The sequence below is a fragment of the Brachycentrus maculatus genome, unplaced genomic scaffold (assembly GCF_059751285.1).
Source record: "Brachycentrus maculatus isolate JH-2025_06_01 unplaced genomic scaffold, ASM5975128v1 h1tg000395l, whole genome shotgun sequence".
Classification (NCBI taxonomy): domain Eukaryota; kingdom Metazoa; phylum Arthropoda; class Insecta; order Trichoptera; family Brachycentridae; genus Brachycentrus; species Brachycentrus maculatus.
The window spans coordinates 509,766-529,760 of NW_028281144.1; the positions used below are offsets into that span (position 1 = coordinate 509,766).

Sequence of the window (19,995 nt, forward strand, 5' to 3'; positions counted from 1 at the left end):
GATTTCAACCAAAATAGGCAGGATGTTTATATGAAGAAAGAATAATTGAATTGCAGTTTTGCTTTTCATTGTATGAATATGAGCTCGATCTTGAATATAAATTATTTTGGCGTAAATTTACATTTATCTATCTATATAAATAAAAATGTAAATGTTACTTTGCTTAAAATTCCAAATCTCCTCAAGTTATACACCGATTGCTTCGAAATTTTGACACAACGTGTGTTTTTAAACATGTAACTGGTATTTTTACCTGTGAGGGGTAAAAACATGTTTGTTTCGAAAACGGATTTTGACAGTAATGGCAGCGCCATCCTTTGAAAATAATAGAAACACACGTAATAAACGTTGATCATAGTGGACAGCGTGCTTCTTGACAGCTGTCATTTAGCATTTTCAATATTTTCTTGTATTGTATTTTTTTTAAAGATTTTTAATATTTTTATCGTGAAATGAAACAAAATAATAATAATAATAATAATAATAATCATAATAATTTTAATTTGTACCAGAAGATGAAAACAATTGTCGTTTTCGAAACTAGTCATAAATAAAAATAAAACTCGATAAAGTGGATTATTCAAGTGTTTAATTTTAATAAAATAATCATGTCATTCCACAAAGTTAATGCCGAATCAATAAATAATATATAAATGTGTGATTTCTATTTTCTTTCTTTTCTTTTTAACCAGATTGAACCACATCAATGAGTGGCTGGGTACAGCTAGTAATAAATGAAGTATGTAGATGGGACGAAGTTTCATGTATTTCATTTGCCTATACTTACTTCGTATTTTATTACTCGCATACAGTAGACAGAATATACGAGAAAAAAAACTCATAAAAATGTATTACTGAAAAGCTTTACATATCGGTTTTATTTCAACATCTTCCGCGAGCATATCTAAGTATTATAACAACTATAAAAAATCTATTCAAAACGTTGATTTCTTACAAAAATTTTTAATGCCTTGAAATCTTCTACGTGCTACGTTTTCGATACCTCTGATTTATTTGACGAAATGATTTTTAAAAAATGTTTCACGGAATATCTTTTTAATGCAAAACACTTTGAGACTTAAATAGTAAATTCCCGGTGACGTAATTTTCTTGCTTTTATTTTAAAAGGGGAGCTTTAGACCAAAAAAACGTTGAGAACCTGTGGCTTAGAGTAATAATAAGTACTTGAATGACATTGAAGACCACTCGTTTTATATTTATTTTTCTATTAAAAAATTATGTATGCGACGGTAATGAGGAAGAGATAATGTGCATTCATATGTTATTAAGGTCAATAAAGTGATATTTTCAGAAATATAATAAAATAATTTATCAAAATGTGAGGTAATTAGTGTGATAAGCTTTACAGGCGATGTAATTTTAAAATGCCATAGATAAAATAACTAACACTTCTACTGTTTCAAATATTTACCGGTGTTATATGTCCGCCTCCGTAGTGTAATGGTCAGCACGCTCGGCTACCGTTCTGGAGGTCCCGGGTTCGATTCCCAAGGGGGGTAAAATAAATATAAGTGATTTTTTCACTATCATATTTATTCAATATTATCCTGGACTGGTACCTGAAGCGGAGGCTGATCACCTTTCCTTCATGTGTAAACGATCAAGATAACACTGCGTTTATATGATGCAGTGCCCTATGCACCGTTGGGGTGCGGATAAGGGTTTTATTATTATTTATTATGTTATTTGTTTTTAACCAACACCAGTAAGTTTGTGATACAACTTATTTTATTTTATTTATTCGTTCGGGAGTCATACAGCGATATATTTAAAATATTTTAAAAAAATAGTTATATTAACAATATATATTAACAAAATAAAGCCAATTAAACAATTCCACATTTATGTTATAATTAGTGGAACATTAAGAGATAAAAATGATGCCACAGATTCTCTACTATTAGGAGTAAGGATTCCATTATAATATAAAATAGTTTTTTTCTCAATCCAATCATAGATATATGTGAACACAATGATGAATTGTCGTGAGATTAATGATATATATCTATGAGTTTCAAAAAGAATATTAGTGTGCTTGTCAATCATAAGCGGAATGGTGAATGTTACACGTGATCACTTAACCAGGCTATTACAGGTTAACTCTGTAAATATCCAGGCTTCTACATTCTTTTTTTATCTATTTTGAGATGTCAAAATATAAAAGGTAATTCATTTAACATTTGTAAGGAATAGTACTATTAAAAGAACTCAGATTTTCTTTTATAGAAAGGTTGCTTAAATTTTGTACCTTTATACACATATTTTTTTTTTTATTTCAGAATTTTGTATGTGTTTATAGGAAATAACACTGAATTTAAAGAAAAAGGTGTTCAACATTTGTACGTATAGGTAAGTATGGATGTAATTTACGTAATTTCCTAAATTTGTTTTAGTAGTAAGTGCAAGTACGTTAGTTAAAACATATGATTTAAATGTAACAAAATCACAGTTCTCAATAATTAAATGAATAATAAATTCAAATTGAAATACATAGATAAAACCATAAATACAAGTTTTAAAATTTCAGCCGAAATAAGTAAATGTTTTAATATTGGTTATTTAAAAAAATCTTTTTTCTTACTTTATTATGTGTGTTCCAGTCTTGTTAACCTTAATCCCATGTCCAAAAATGAGAAATAGAAATTACTCATCGGTAATATTATATGTATATATGACTAACGTATGTAATATGTTTAGAAAAAATAATAATTATAATAATAAATAAATATGTGTGTATACTGTAGCTCGAGTCTAATTACTTGTATTTACATAATGTTACGGACAGATCGCACACCCCGTGCGGCGGCCCTAAAAAAGAATTCCAGGCGCCTGGCGGCGAGCGAAACGGTCGCCCGTCGGAATGCGGCCCAAAGAAGGGCCTCTATGGATTCTACCGATTTCTCATGTATTTACAGAATGTATTAGATATAAGAAAGAATAAGACAATGTTAATACATAAATGCGCCTAGATGTTAAGTAGTATAAATAGATTACTGATATAAGATAGGATAAAATAACTTGTAATGTAATAACGAACTGTTGGAACGGCACCGGTACGGTATGAAAGTGTAGCCCGTCCGGTGCCCATTAGAGAGAGACAGAGATATGGCTGTCTCTCTCCCCCGGCCGCTGATTGGCTGTACTTTCCCACTGTCGGGCGGTACGCGATCACGGCCGGGTATATAGAGGGCGCATTTTTGATAATAAACCAGTTCTGGTGTGACTGTTGAAACCTGTGTTTCATTTCTCCGCTCCCGCTCCTTGGACGACTCGCCGCGCCGCCAGCCTGGACCGCTTCGCCTCATTATACCGATTCACGGACCAGTTTCGGAAAGCCCTTATCAGGGCTATTGAGGTTGACTTGTCGGTCCAGTGCCCGCTCTTCCCGGCTCATACATCCATTCACCTCCGTCCGTATCCAGCTTACTCGGTAACTCGGTACGGCGGGGCCGTCTGGAACGTCACCCCTTACAACGGTGGCATAGTTGGGAGATTCCGAAGAAGGCCAGGCGTGTACATTTTTGAGAGTCATCGCACGTAACCCACGCCGGTTACATTTTGGTCCTTCGAGCCGGATCCTTCAACGCAGTCTCCAGCTACGATGCCTGCATCCCTGAGGTCGGGACGCAACGTCGCCATGGAGCCCAAAGAGCAGCGCCGTGAGGAGGATCGGGACTCTGTCAGTTCAGTCCGGACTGATACGAGTAGCGACTTGCGCCGCCAGATGGCGGAGCTAGCCGCCAGCAACGAGAGGCAGTTCCAGCAACTCCGTGAGCTCCTGTCACAGTGGACAGCAGCTAACGTAAGCCCCCCAGGGGGGGAGGTTATCGCGGGTGGCGTCACAGTTTCGGCGCCCCGCACGGAAAGACTCATGGAGGAGTCACGACCGGGTGTCGAACAATCCACCCACCTACGAACGCGGCAGGACGACGCCGCCAATCAGCCCAGAACGGGATTCAGGACATCGGCCGCAGCTCTACCGGTTCCGGTGTTGGATCCGGAACCTACGCGATTCGCTGGGGAATCGCGGGACGAACTGACCGGCCACAGAGGAGAAGCGCCCGGGGGACATGGCCCGGCGCCTACTGGCAACGCGGAGCCGAGGCGTTTGGAAACCTCTGGCTTGCGTTGGCGCGCACCGGACGAACGCGATCGCTACCCGGTACGCGAATGGGTCGACAGAGCTCGACCGGACGAACGGCACCGCAGAGATGACGGAAGAGCAATCTACGCGGAGCCCTCACCCCGAGGCGGGGACTACTTTCGATGGTCGGGGCAGCCGCCGGAGTTGCCTAAGTTCAGCGGAGACCCGAGGGAATGGCGCCGCTTCAACGCGGCATATCTCCAATCTACTGAGAGATGGGGGATAGGGGACGCTGACAACATCGGAAGATTGGCGCGCGCACTGGAAGGGCGTGCGCGTCACATGGTAGCAGGCCTGCTACTGTATCCGCGCAACGTGTCGGAAATGTTGCGGACGCTGGAGGACGCCTTCGGCAGCCCGACACTCATCATCGCGCAGATACTGGAAGACGCCCGGAGGATGCCGAGTCTCGCCGACCACCCCGCGGATGAAGCAGTCGTGGATTTTGCGGTTTCGATACGCAACGTCATCACCACCGTGGACGGGATGGACGCTTGCTATCTCGACAACCCGCAGCTGCTAGCGGAGATGGTTGCCAAGATGCCGACGCATCGCCGCCGCGAAACGAGGAGCAGTATCTACGATCTCGCCGCTTGGCTTGAAGAGATCACCGCCGGCATCACGCGCCACGGAGGTCTGTTCAGAATGGTGGCGAGGAACAGAGACAAGGAGCGCGCGGGTCAGCGCGACAAGTGCGCCGAGCCCGCCCGCCGCGAGAACGCTCGACGCGTCGAGCCGAGGTATCACGTGTTTGCGACGCGCGACACAACAAGTGATAAGGAATGCGTATTTTGTAAGGCCAACGGGCATAACATACGCCGATGCAAACGGTTCGAGAAGAAAACCGTGGATGACCGCTGGGACTTTGTGCGGTCGTCCAAACTGTGTTACCAGTGTTTGGAATCAGGGCACAAGGTGCCAAATTGTGAAGCGAGAAGTTGTGATGTATGCGGAAAACACCACAATAGGATCCTGCACTCCTTCCGCACGGACAGTGTTGTGGAAGATGAAAGTGAGGACGCTGTGGACAGTGCGCAGGTGTTGTGGATAAATGACGGTGAGGTCCCGGTCACCTTCAAAGTGTTGCCGATCACTCTGAAGGGTCCACGGGGGACCGCAAAAGTGTTCGCCTTGATGGACGAGGCTGCATCTGTAACCCTCCTGGAGGAGGGCGTCGCCCGCGCAATTGGTGCTACAGGGATAGCCGAGAATCTGATAATCAAAGGCGCGTGTGGACGAGGCAACACATACAGGTCACAGCGTGTAACGGTGACTTTGGAAAGTGAACAAAACGGGGAATTCGAGATCAGGGCGAGGACCATTAAGGACTTGGATCTTGTTCGTGAAGGTGGCGCGCTCGCGCAGACCGGAGGCGTTATCAAGCCGCAGTTGCTTATCGGCCTCGACAACGCGTCTCTAATGTTCCCGATCGACACCCCAGTGCTTCAAAGGGACGGTCAGCTGACTATAGTGACCGCACTGGGACCGGTCACGTACGGACGCACCAATGTGAAGGGGAATGACTCCGCGAGCGGAGTACTACAGGCGCAAATGTGCGCAATCGACTCCTTGGGAGTATCAAAGGAAAGAAGCCGCGCGGCGAATACGCGTGCAATAACGGCGAAGGCTACCACGCAGCAACCGCCTAATCATGGGAAGGCGGGGTCGCTGCGGGCCCGAGACGATTTGCCGCCTGATGCGGTTCCGATGGGAAATCCGGAACGACTCTCGGACAAGTCGCGGCCCGGTAGCACACTTCATACGGTTCCGACGGGAAGTTCGGAACCAAGGCGACTCACAGAAGGGTCGTGGCTTGACGGCCAGGAAACTTATGCAGTTCCGACGGGTAGTTCGGAACCAATGCGACTCGCAGAGGGGTCGTGGCCTGACGGCCAGGAAACTTATGCGGTTCCGACGGGTAGTTCGGAACCAAGGCGACATTAAGGAAAAGTCGCGGCCAGATGTCTCCACCTGAATGATTGCGGCTGGATGACTCATGGCCACACATGGATGCTGCCGGGTGATCACAAGCACGTGACGCGGAGCATCACTTCAAGCCCAGGCGATTCTAGCCTGGCATATGTAATGCGGTTCCGACGGGAAGTTCGGAGCTTAGGCGACTTAGGAAACTCAAGACAAGTCGCAGCCAGATGTCTCCGCCCGAATGGTTGCGGCCGGACGACTCTGGCAAGGATGCTGCCGGGTGATCACAAAGATGTGACGCGGAGCATCAATTCAAGCCCAGGTGACGCTTGCCTGGCACTCGCGGTTCCGGTGAGGATTCTGGAACTTAGGCGACTTAGGAAACTAAGATAAGTCGCAGCCAGACGTCTCCGCCCAAACGAGGTTGCGGCCGGATGACTCTGGCATGGATGCTGCCGGGTGATCACTATATGTACGTGACGCGGAGCATCACTTCAAAGTCCAGGCGACGCCAGCCTGGCCCCTGCGGTTCCGGTGGGAATACCGGAGCTTAGGCGACTTAGGAAACTCAGGATAAGTCGCAGCCAGACGTCTCCACCCGAACGATTGCGGCTGGACGACTCTGGTCGTACGAAGATGCTGCCGGGTGATCACAAGGATGTGACGCGGAGCATCAATTGAAGCCCAGGCGACGCCAGCCTGGCACATGCGGTTCCGGTGAGAATTCCGGAACTTAGGCGACTTAGGACAAGTCGTAGCCGGACGTCTCCGCCCGAACAAGGTTGCGGCCGGATGACTCTGGTAAGGATGCTGGGGAATCAAGGCGACTTCACGAAGGACGAGTCGCAGCCAAACGTCTCCGCCCGATTATGGATGTGGCCGGATGACTTTGGCCGTACAAGGATGCTGCCGGGTGATCACATGATGTGACGCGGAGCATCAACTCAAGCCCAGGCGATGCCAGCCTGGCAAATGTAATATGGAAACCAAGGCGACTTAGATGACAAGTCGCAGCCAGATGTCTCCGCCCGAGTATGGATGCGGCCGGATGACTCTGGAAGGATGACAAGGATGCTGATCACTGGACGTGACGCGAAGCATCACCTCAAGCCCAGACTTCTCCAGTCTGGCGTTGTGACCCGGAAGGCGACTCCATCAGGGCGAGTCGCGGCCTGGTGTCTCTGGTGACGCGAGGATGCTGCCGAGAGACCACGCTGAACGGGCCACAATCATCACCATCGGCGTGATAAGGGAGAAGAACGTGCAATCCGTCCCAGGAAATTTGGTTGGGAGTTTGGGAGTGTTACGGACAGATCGCACACCCCGTGCGGCGGCCCTAAAAAAGAATTCCAGGCGCCTGGCGGCGAGCGAAACGGTCGCCCGTCGGAATGCGGCCCAAAGAAGGGCCTCTATGGATTCTACCGATTTCTCATGTATTTACAGAATGTATTAGATATAAGAAAGAATAAGACAATGTTAATACATAAATGCGCCTAGATGTTAAGTAGTATAAATAGATTACTGATATAAGATAGGATAAAATAACTTGTAATGTAATAACGAACTGTTGGAACGGCACCGGTACGGTATGAAAGTGTAGCCCGTCCGGTGCCCATTAGAGAGAGACAGAGATATGGCTGTCTCTCTCCCCCGGCCGCTGATTGGCTGTACTTTCCCACTGTCGGGCGGTACGCGATCACGGCCGGGTATATAGAGGGCGCATTTTTGATAATAAACCAGTTCTGGTGTGACTGTTGAAACCTGTGTTTCATTTCTCCGCTCCCGCTCCTTGGACGACTCGCCGCGCCGCCAGCCTGGACCGCTTCGCCTCATTATACCGATTCACGGACCAGTTTCGGAAAGCCCTTATCAGGGCTATTGAGGTTGACTTGTCGGTCCAGTGCCCGCTCTTCCGCTCATACATCCATTCACCTCCGTCCGTATCCAGCTTACTCGGTAACTCGGTACGGCGGGGCCGTCTGGAACGTCACCCCTTACAACGGTGGCATAGTTGGGAGATTCCGAAGAAGGCCAGGCGTGTACATTTTTGAGAGTCATCGCACGTAACCCACGCCGGTTACACATAATATGTATTATATGAATCAAAATATATTATGTGAATCAAAAGTGAAATAAGTAGTCGTTGAAAATTAATACTTATTATAGATTTTTTATTATAATTTATATGTTTGCAATGAGTTTGTTATTTACAACATTTTGAGTGTGTCCAAATACTTGTCAATAATGGGTAGAATTGGTGAATGTTACACGTGTGTAAAGTGATCACTTAAACCAGCCTATGACGGTCGTAAGCCCCGTAAATGCCCAGACTTCCATATTCTTCTTCATCTTTGATGAAATGTCAAAAAATAATATGAGTTTGTTATTTATGTATGCGGAGATATAATTTTAAAATGTACTACAGTCTGGTGGTTTGATACAACTGTGATAATGTTTATTTGTACACATTAAACGCAGGTTCATATTGCCTACAAATTAATTACATAATATGCGCATATTAAGCACTGCACTTTGATCGTTATTATAACTATTAAGTATAATACATACCCATTATGTAAAACATACATTTTTTAGAAAGTACGAATGGTAACAGGTTTAACAATAATTATAATATGACAATGTCTGTGTTTCAAAGGTCGCAAAATAAATTTTTAAGTCCGGCGAAAATATATAATTTTAAAAGTAATATAATCGAAGATATTTAGCCTGTCGAAGGAAGATTAAACCCTGATACATAATATTTATTGTTATGGAATATCAAAATGAGAGCGGCAAACGCTAGTTTTAATTTAGAAAATGTATATCTAAAATCTATATTTTTACACGATTTACAAATATCACGGTGCAAAAAACGAGAAAAATATATTAAACATGCATTCAATAATGCGCAATAGTAATTTGTAATTACTTACATCCCTTACATGTAGAGGTATGCGGGATCATCTATTATTGTCTTAAAGTGATGATTTTTTCACTCTAATATTTATTCAATATTACCCTGGACAGGTACCTGAAGCGAAGGGCTGATCACCTTTCCTTCATGTATTAACGATCAAGATAACACTGCGTGTATATGATGCAGTGCCGTATGCACCATCGGGGTGCGGATAATAGTTTATTATTATTATTATTAGTGATGGATATTTTTTTTATATAAACAAAATATACAAAACGCACTTATGAATTTTATTTTTCGATATTCTGAATGCATTTTTATACAAAGAAACCTATCTACCATATTAAAAAAATCGGTATACTTTTCTTTAAAATATTTTTTATATGGCATACTTATTGCATGGAACCTATCTACGTATGTTTAAGTGGGGATTCAGTGTAATTTAAGTATGTACGAGTAGCTGAGTTAACCTTTGATTTCTAACGGAATCAGACGTTTTTACTTTATAGTTAACTTTCCGACTGTTATCAGCTAACTGCATATTACCAAACCATTTGACAATGCCGTACAGTAATATTATTCCTCGTATGAAACCTATTTTCCTCTTACTATATTTTGACTTGCAATACACGTATTACGTAAACCAATATTTTTTTATAATTTAAATGTAAGTTTGTTTTAAAATCACTATAAATATTTTATTATAACTTAATTATAATGTCTGCCGGTTTCGAAGTTAACCGCTTCTCAATAAAGAAGCTTAGCTTCGAAACCGGTAGACAGTATAATTAAGTTATAATAAAATATTTATAGTGACTTTAAAACAGAGTAATATTTTAATTTTAAAATGGAAAATTACAAAGTTAGTGCTTCAAATATAAATTATACAATATTTTTCATTTTGTGTATATATAATGAAGCCTGTATAGATAAATTAAGGCATCGTAAAGCTACAAATATGTACGATTATGTATTGCAACCTCGGCTTTTCAACTTACCAATCTGCATTCCCACAATATTGCGATGGTTATGTTTGAAACCTTTCGATTTGTGTAATACCATTACTGTATTTGATTCAGTTTAAATAAACTACACACATAAACGAAAAAATAATTAAACATTATCTTATTCGAGACATTATTTAAGCAGGTGCCTAAAATTTATCTTTTAAATATATTTTAAAACATGTTTCATGAGGCAAGTCATCAACTTAAAGAGATGTCGAATAAAATATTAGCAAATTATGTACGTTAATTATGCTCTTAACCTACTTCCAGCTTATCGATATGGGTCAAATAATAATATAAGAAGTAAAAATATATTATATTGACGTTTAAAAAAATACACACAGTATAACTTAAACTGTTGTAACTTAAACATTCGCAATTTGGAGAATTTTAAAATACAATTTATATCTTACTTTAAAAATGATTTCTCGCTTTCGTAATACCAACATGTCATTAAAATAAAGTTTTTTACGCTTTCCTTGTTTGGTTGGCAAAAACATGCTTTTTATTCAATAGACAACACTAGGACAAGTTCTTCGATATGTACTGGGCTATATTTATCGTTTTTACAATAGTTGGATATCTAGCATCAGAATACCGAAGTTTTAAATTTATGGTTTAATACAAATAAATAGATAACATGTATACATACTGCTACACTCTCCTTTCCGACTACATACCTTAATCACAAAATAATAAATTATACTTTTATTTACAAGTTTTGTACTGACATTTTTTGATTGAACTGCATTTTATATAATAAAACAATATCTTTATAGTTTTTTCACTTTTAACATAAAGTTGTTATTTTATTTTATACATATTCAGTATTAATATTTTAAACTATGTATATTTCATGAGCGATGGCATTTCAATGCTGATACTTATAATTAAATATTAAAATTGTCAGCAATTTATTAAACTTTAATTAACAATCAATATATTAAAATCGATCGGCTTAGTTTTCAATGACTTCATAGATGAAAATCCAACACGATATACAAACATTATCATACCACTAAATTAGTAAAATTAATGTTTATCAGGATATGGTGATATATATATGACAGATATGGGATATGGTTTATAGAATGCCAATTAGTAATGTCTGTCCTCAAAATAAGCAAAGATTATTGTGATATCAAAAGAATTGGTTGTTATAACTTGCAAAGTGCAATGATCAAATGTTTGTAAACATTTCGATATGTGTTTCATACAATAATGCTTACTCTATATTCTAAATTACTTTACAAAACGTATGGAGTCGTAAACGAGGCTAAATGCATATTGATAAAGACGTGTTAACATCAACAATAGTATCCGGTGCTTGCAAAGTATTAAGCACGAGAATAAATTTGTAAATATAGAAAAATATTTAGAACAAATTCATCTGATAACTTCGGAGTCATTATATCAAATCTAATTTTTATCTCCGGCACTGGACAAGTAACAGGTTGCAGGTTTTAGAGAGATTATATAAAAGGTCTTAATTACCCTTAACAATAACAATAACTCTTAATACTCAGTAGCTTTGTGTGAAATAAAAATATTTTAATATTTTTTTTGGAGATTATCAATATTATTACATAAACACGGGTTTTAATTGAAAATCACATATGTTTTCCATTAGTTCATAAAAATATAATTAAACCAAAAATAAAATTAAAATAGTTCAAATATTGTCAAAACGTGAAAAATCAATATCCTAACATTATAGATAAATTGATTACCAACTGTAAATATATATCCGCGTAAGGTTACATTGTTAGCTTTAATAGGAAACTTGGCTTGCTCGTTTAGTGGAACAGTAAATGCCTGGAAAACAGAACTATATTTCATTTTATCTGTACGCTACTCATTCCGAAAATGATTTAATAAAAATTAACGGGAAATTTATTTAAATGAAGAAAGTTTACGCAGCGTTTCCACTAAGCGTACAATAAAAGTACGACGCGTGACGCCGACGTAGAGACGCCTAGCGCCTAGTTTTCCGGTAAAATTAAGCCATTGAACCATATATATAAAATATTATATGTATATATATATATATATATATATATATTGGGTTGATGCAAAAGTTTTGACCGTTTTTTACATTTTTTTTTTTTTTTTTAATTTTTTTTATGTAAATTATTTATTTAATAAATTATATAATTTCCATCAGTTCTTATAACCTTCTCCCATCTTTCTATCAACTTATTAATACCAGTAGTAAACAATTCCGTGGATTTTGATGCGAAAAATTAAGTAAGGGATGTTTTTACCTGCTGTATTGTATAATTTTTTTCATCATTAATTTTTTTTTGCAGTGATCGGAATAAATGAAATTCAGAAAGAACAAGATCTGAAAAATACGGTGGATGCTTGATAACATCCCAATTTAACTCATTTAGCTTGTGTTGGGTCATCACAGCCACATATGGTCGCGCGTTATCGTGATGAATCACTGCCCCTTTTCTGTTTACCAATTCTGGTCTATCCTTTTGAAGGTCCATGTTCAATTTGGATAATTGCTGACAATATCATTCTGCTGTACTTGTCTTATCATGTTCCAAGAGTTCAAAATACACAATACCGTTATTATTCCACCAAACACAAAGTATAACCTTTTTTATGGATTTCGGCCTTCGAAGTTGTTAATGGGGCTTGTCCAGGAATAGCCCAATGTCTTTTTCTTGTCACGTTGTTGTACACGACCCATTTCTCATCTCCCGTCACCAAACGATGCAAAAAAGGTTCATGTTTTTGTCTTGCACTCAAAACAACGCACGTTGAAACACGATCCAATAAATTGGCAGCCGACAATTGATGAGGTATCCAAATGTCGTACCGCGAAACCATTTCCATACGCTTCAAATTTCTTAAAATGGTTGTTTGGTTGACTCCCATCATTGACACAATCTCCCTGATGGTTAGACGTGGATTGGAGTCAATTATGACTTTTAACTTGTCGTCATCAGACTTCAATGGCCTCCCGGTATGTGGTTTATCAATGAGTAAAAAATCTCCAGATCGGAATTTTGTAAACCATCTTCGTACCTGTCGAACTTTGATGACATCTGCTCCAAACACTTCACAAATGTTTTTGGTTGCCACACTCGCGGTATTGTCTTTACGGAATTCATAAAGTAAACAATGACGTAAATGCACTTTATCGAGCGACATTTTGAAAAAATACAAGGGGTCATAACTGTACTCTGGCTAGGCCAAAACTGAATAGAAAGTAGAGGGAAAGCATCCTTTATACAATGAAATCATAAAAAAGAAGATACTATTCATAATTTGTGAATTTTTTTTTTTTTACCTGGGATCATAAAAAAACGGTCATTACTTTTGCATCAACCCAATATATATATATATATATATATATATATATATATATATATATATATATATATATATATATATATATATATATATATATATATATATATATATATATATATATATATATATATATATATATATATATATATATATATATATATATATATATATATATATATATATATATATATATATATATATATATATATATATATAAATACATATATATATATATATATATATATATATATATATATATATATATATATATATATATATATATATATATATATATATATATATATATATATATATATATATATATATATATATATATATATATGTAATAAAATAACTAGGTACCTACCTATACATTTTATTAAGTACTTACAAATAGTACCTACACAAAACAGTTCTACCACCAGATGTCGCATGCGTCGCTCAGAATAAAACAAAAGGCTCCCGATAATATTATTAACTGTCAGAATCAGATAGATATAAAAATTATTGTAAAGATTAATTAAGAATAAACTTTTATTGTCGTTTCTTTAATTACAAAGCAACACATTGTTTATTTTATTATTATACACCCACTTTACATATTATTTACACTTAATTTTCAAAAGGAAAATATTACCACGTTATAAAACGACAATTTTGTTAATTGGAAATGGATTATGAAACAATAGATGTATTAAAACAATTACTACAATATGTTCGGAGTGAGAGAGAAAAATTAGAAGATGATCAAAGAAAACGATTAGAAGATAATCAAAGAAGACGTGGAAATTTAAGAACTAGTGATAAAATTAAAAATAAAAATCATGTGAAAAAAATTTCTACAAAATATAAAATAAAATATACTCCAGAAAAGAAGAATTTCGAAGCAGATTGTGTGAGCAGGAATCCAGTATTAGAATCGAAGGAAAATGCAAATGAACAATTAAAAGTTGTAAATTTGGTTAAATTAGAAGATATTTTAAAAGATCAGAATAAAAATGAAGACATACAAATAACACAAAAACAGTGCTTGAAAAATGAAAATAAAAATAAAGTAGAAAAAACTTCTACGAAAGATAAAATAAAATATACTCCAGGAAAGAAGAATTTAGAAGTAGATTGTCTAAGCAGGAATCCAGTATTAAAATCGAATGAAAATGCAGATGAACAATTAAAAGTTGTAAATTTGGTTAAATTAGAAGATAATTTAAAAGATCAGAATAAAAATAAAGACATACAAATAACACAGAAACAGTGCTTGAAAAATGAAAATAAAAATAATGTAGAAAAAACTTCTACGAAAGATAAAATAAAATATTCTCCAGGAAAGAAGAATTTAGAAGTAGATTGTCTAAGCAGGAATCCAGTATTAAACTCGAATGAAAAAGCAGATGAACAATTAAAAGTTGTAAATTTGGTTAAATTAGAAGATACTTTAAGAGATCAGAATAAAAATGAAGGAATTCAAAAGAAAAAAACAAATGGATTGAAAAAAAACTGTGTCTACTTTAAAAGGGTCAAGAAGAAAAAAAAATTAAAAAAAAAGAACGAAAAAAGAAAGAAAAAAAGAAAGAAAGAAAAAAAAACAAGAAAGAAAAAAAAGAAAGAAAAAAAAGAAGGAAAAAAGAAAAAAAGAAAAAAAAAACTTTATCATATCACTAAACTTATACCAGTCCCTTCACTACAAAGAAGATGATCCGGAGGACGAGTGAAAATTTTACTATGAATTTTCATCCCCAAGGGGGAGATGTAATAAAATAACTAGGTACCTACCTATACATTTTATTAAGTACTTACAAATAGTACCTACACAAAACAGTTCTACCACCAGATGTCGCATGCGTCGCTCAGAATAAAACAAAAGGCTCCCGATAATATTATTAACTGTCAGAATCAGATAGATATAAAAATTATTGTAAAGATTAATTAAGAATAAACTTTTATTGTCGTTTCTTTGATTACAAAGCAACACATTGTTTATTTTATTATTATACACCCACTTTACATATTATTTACAGTTAATTTTCAAAAGGAAAATATTACCACGTTATATATATATATATATATATATATATATATATATATATATATATATATATATATATATATATATATATATATATATATATATATATATATATATATATATATATATATATATATATATATATATATATATATATATATATATATATATATATATATATATATATATATATATATATATATATATATATATATATATATATATATATATATATATGTATATATTTATATATATATTTATATATATTTGTCCGCCGCCGTTTATCTGCGTTTTGGCTCTTTAGGCAAAACCTGTGTTGAGCTGAAATACTTACACGCCGAAATGTTTTCATTCTAAAGTACAAAAAGAAAAGTAAAGTTAACTATTTAAGACAATTGTGTATATAAAAATCGGACATTATATAATATTATTGACATCTCATCCGCAGGGTGAATAATCCAGCGTCTGATATAGTAAATAATATTAATATTGTTATTGTTTTAACGAACAGTGATCGTCAAAAGTTTACTTGATTATTTCATCATATTCCGGATCACAGCTTCCGCATATATTAAAAATCCGCCCACACTAACCTGACTAACTGGTACTATATTAAACGTGCATTTTAGTGCTGTAGGAATCGCATAGTAGCTGGAACTACAATATCTCGACGAGAGACGACAGATTACACTTGGAGTTGTCGGATTAAGCATCTAGTTCAGAGTCCAGTGTGGTTTCGCAATTAAATCATCAGCAGCAATAGTGGTGAATAATATTGGTTCTGGTCAGCCTTCCACAGTCGCCGTAGGACATTCCGCGAGCACAAGAGGTCCATCTGAAGGCTGACTTGTTGCCACACCATTTCCATTACCCATATTGCATCTTGCTTTACAGCAGAATATAGTCAACAAAGTTATGCGTTGGTAACTCAATTAATAACGATAATACACATAAGTAATCAAAATGAATCTGAAACAAAATCGAAAGCATAATCAAAGCATTTGTTTATCTTGTCTCTCGCAGCTGAAGGCAGGATAATCGATAACCAACAACTTGATTCTCTTTAAACCTAGGTGACATTTAACGTGATTGAACTTTTAGGTTGAAACATCGTTTTGTATTGAAAAAATAAGTTTATCTTCGAAATAAATATATGGCTTTGAAAAGAAAAGAGTTATTATATGAAAATGAGTTTTTTTTTTCCTTCAATATATTCAAAAAATTTGTACGAAAAGAACACGTCTGGCTTCTCGCGAAGGCTGTCGCGTACTGATTTGTATATTTGAGAGTAAACCATTATGAGTGGGTGCATATATGATTATACTGCACGTTTTTTGGCGTATTCGGTGACAATCGATTTGCACTTCAGCTATGTTTAGCATCCCAAATTCGACATCTAAGATGTCTTCGGTTAGCACCGTAAACGTTAAAAAAACGTGTTGTTACGAAATCATCTGAACAAGATCTAAGTCATAATCAACGACATTTTTTTGTTGGTACCTACCTCAAACCTTTATCAACTACTCTCACATTACTAAAAGCCAGTAATAAGACGTTAGCCTCTTTGCAAATTTACAAAGGAAGTTAGATTGTGATCGTCAGTAGAAGGAAACTAAGAAAACATTATTAATTAAGATATTAGGGCCTTGACCAACTACAATGAATTTATTATACGGTGATCCGCACGTATGTAGATGCGCACCTACATACGTGTGTACACAGTGTGTTATAGGCATACATGTGGGGAATACACATCACGTTATCAAGGTAAAACATGTGCGTTAGATGGATATGAAAAATCTTCTTTGTGTTGATTAAATATAGATAAATTACTGATCAACAGAATAATCGTCTTTATAATAATATTGAATGAATAAATGATAATAATAACATAACCTAGAAGTTGCAATTAAGTACTAAATTAACATTCCGAAGGCTTTTTTAACGGGAACTGATTTGAAATCAGTGAAAATTTATTATGAGCTTCTTGTTTTACCCAAAATTTTTGTCTACCTATCTCAAATTGATAGCAATTTTTTGTCAATGCCCCTTTTGTGTCTTAAAGCCTCCAACGTCCCTATATTAGTATATATATATATATTATATAAGTCTTAGTTCATTTTTAATTTACGTTTTACTTGGTAAATACCGATATTTCTTAAAATCTATTGTGACACGAGTTTTCAAACACCGTACGTAAGTGTTTGAAAATGATGCGGATTGCATCGAAACACGTGTCACAATAGATTTGAAGAAATAGTGGTATTTATTTACCGAGAAAAACTTAAATTAAATATGGATAGATTCGGCAGTCACAAAGTGACTGCCGAATCAATTAACAAAAGTCTTGGTTCAATAGCGTATGTTAAACAATTGATTTAAACGGTTTGAATCAGGATTGTTAAATTTAAATTGAACAATTTCTATTTCAACAAAATCTAAATTTCAATTTTAATTTCCCAACCCTGAAAAATACATTGACTAGCGGGTCGACCTATTCAGGATTTTTCGTGACATGTGTTTTCGTGTAAACCAATGAATCGTAGTAAACAGCTGACAAATGCTGACATGTGACAATGCGGGTAGTGTGTATTGGATTTGAAATTATTTTTTCTGTTATTTAAATTAAACGATGTGATATCAGAACCAGTCCCAAATCAATTATTTGAGATGCTGTACGCATGTAACCATACCGATTTTTTCGTACCTATATAATCGAGTTAATATTATTCGCACTGTTCACGTTTATCGGTCTCCGATGTCTTCTAACCCTTATCGGCACCCAATGGTGCATAGGGCACTGTTTCGGGCAAGATGATTACTCCTCCGCTGTATATTACCGAGACCAGTCCAGGGAAATATTAAATAAATATTAGAGTGTAAATTCACTAATATTTATATTCATTCCCCCAAGGATTCGATCCCGGGACCTCTAGCACGGTAGCTAAACACGCTAACCATTACAACACGAAGGCGGACTATATTTATAAGAAAAATATTTATTAAATATTTAACGTTTCATAGGTAGGTACCTACCTGATTATTAAACAGGACAAAACTTTTATCATTGTAAATATGCGAGACAGTAGATAAAATGCGTTTTTAACCATTATTATTATCTATTTGTATATTGATTCTGTGGTCAGATGTTGCGGTTTATGTAAACGGTTTGGCATTCTAGAATAATGCATCTTTTGTTTTATTGTAGAAAGTGGTCGGGCATGTGCTGTTCTCCGTGTAGCCGTTCCAGCTGGAATATACGTATGTCCGTTGTGTGCCCTACTCTGGAAATCTGGTAACAAGGAAATCAAGTTGATTCTAAGCGGATTTAGAAGTGATAAAGTATTTATAGAAAGACCGGTCGGCGCTCTACGATGTAGTGTACGGAACGCTAGCGTAGGATGCAAAGTACGAGTATGTACTCGTAAAGTCATGATGCGTGCATTGCCTGCTAATAGGCACGGGAAAGGCAAACGACCTAGTAATAATAATACATTGAAAGTTGTGCAAACACAAACAGCTTGCAGCAGACAACGCACTGTCTGTAGTGGGCACTGTTCACTTTCAATGTTTGAATACTGTTGGGCCAAGGAAATTGATCAAATGCTAGTAGGCAAGATTTTGCGTTTTTTTTTAAATACCGGTTTCGAGGTGTACAAGATTGACTAAACGAAGAGAGGAGACATTTCGTTGTCAATTCATAGGGCCTTACTCTTGGACCTATTCAATATTAAAATAACTAATAAATCGATTAATGATTAATTTTCCTTTGCTATACTAAAAAAATTCAAATACAAGCATTTGAATTGGCAGATCAACAAATAAGTTGGTTTTATAAGATATATCCATCTGTCCGCCTCCGTAGTGTAATGGTCAGCACGCTCGGCTACCGTTCTGGAGGTCCCGGGTTCGATTCCCAAGGGGGGTAAAATAAATATAAGTGATTTTTTCACTGTAATATTTATTCAATATTATTACCCTGGACTGGTACCTGAAGCGGAGGGCTGATCACCTTTCCTTCATGTGTAAACGATCAAGATTAACACTGCGTTTATATAACGCAGTGCCCTATGCATCATTGGGGTGCGGATAAGGGTTTTATTATTTATTTATTATATAAGATATATGGGGACGTAGGATTTTTTGTCTTTTCAAACACAACATATGGTTTACGTAAAATAACACTGGCGTGTTTTAAATGGCGTTTTTTGTGGTTTTGTGAGGAACTTTACGTTCTATAAAAAGAAAATGAACAATTTCAACTGTTTTTTAAAGAAATTAAACTTGGTTACTGCATAACGGGCGAAAATATATCTAGTAGTATGTATCGGAGTAATAAATTTCTTAAACCATATTGGGGTTTTTGTAAACTTTTATCCTCATAGGGCTCTTTGAAAAATGTATGACAGAGAAATAAATTAAATATCGACTACATAAATATATATTTTTTGTTATGACCTGGTTATTAGGTGGATTAGCGAGGAGTGTACATTAATTTTTTTAATATTTAAAAAATTTTAAATATTTTTTAAACATGATTTTTGTTTTATTTACGGCAAAATCATAAGGTACGATTCCTTATGTTCCTAGACCTTCCAAACAAACATGAAACTTAAATGGTAAAAACAAC

General features: G+C 36.6%; 1 protein-coding gene across 1 annotated transcript in view; it reads right to left on the reverse strand.

The window, feature by feature from the left end:
- The window catches only part of LOC148302981 (ubiquitin-conjugating enzyme E2Q-like protein 1), an 84,870-nt gene that overhangs the window by 64,033 nt on the left and 842 nt on the right, over positions 1–19,995 (reverse strand). The gene's annotated exons all lie outside the window — the stretch shown is intronic.